Below are 1,107 nucleotides of genomic sequence, written 5' to 3'. Positions count from 1 at the left end.
TCTTTCCCTGCCAAACTTTCTAGCTCAATAGGCTTCAGCTGTAGAAACCTATTTTTTTCTACAAAACAATACCTTTTAAAATATTGTTTAGAGACAGTTGCAATGACATTTTTGAAACTTAAAAAACAAGAAAAAGAATATTTACGCAAGATACCAAGCTTAGAAAACTTCAGGCCAAAAGGTAAAAGTTATGAGTTTCCAAAACCTGGGTGAAACTGGAAAGTATTAGGCAACCTTGAACAATAAGCTAGGGGTTATTGTGAGGATTAAAATTGTGGTTTCCTAGATCACTGTTTCTCAACTCATGGGTCATGACCCAAAAGTGGGCTGCAAGAATATATGTAAGGGTCATGAACAAACTTTAAAAAAAGATCAACAAATTTAAAAAATGGATTATCCTTTGAAGGAGGAAAACATGGGAAACCGTGGCTTTTCCCTTGCAGGCTGGCAGAGTTCCAGCCTGTGAAGTGCTGCTTGGGGCCCCCCATGCCCTGCACACCCACCCCTGCCCCACACACTAGGAGTGGGAGGCAGCGGGTCAGGAGTGAGGGGCACTGGGTCGGAACTGGCTAATGATGTTTACAAATGGGTCCTGGTACAAAAAAGTTTGAGAACCACTGTCTTAGATAACACACAGTAAATAACGGATGCTGTCATCTTACAGAAAATAATGTGAATATGCAAACAGAAAACTTTGCTAGTACAGGGTTAACAGAAAGCCCATACCAAACCAGCCAGATTCTCTTAGGAAATACCTGCCAGGATTAAAGTGAAATGTAATGGCCTGAGAACTTGGAGGCCTGCAAAGAAGTTAGTGGATCAGCAGGCTCTCTGAGAAAGAATGTCAACAATTTCTGTAAAGCAGGGCTGTTTGTCTGGGTGGTTTGGACTTAGTCTGGACTACTGTTGGTAACTAAACAGCACCTCCAGTGTGCAAATTCCGCTGTCTCATTTTCAGTACCCTTGTTCTATGTAAAATTTGATAGGAGAAGGGGACTGTTCTCCTGCCTCCATTTCCTAGTGCAGGGTAGCTGTTGGCAGGTTTATGAAAGCTCTCTGCTTTAACACAGATTCAGTTTTTATAAGAGTTTCAAAGGAAGAATAGCA

The sequence above is a fragment of the Alligator sinensis genome, unplaced genomic scaffold (assembly GCF_000455745.1).
Source record: "Alligator sinensis unplaced genomic scaffold, ASM45574v1 scaffold391_1, whole genome shotgun sequence".
Classification (NCBI taxonomy): Eukaryota; Metazoa; Chordata; order Crocodylia; family Alligatoridae; genus Alligator; species Alligator sinensis.
This window is presented reverse-complemented; position numbering follows the sequence as displayed.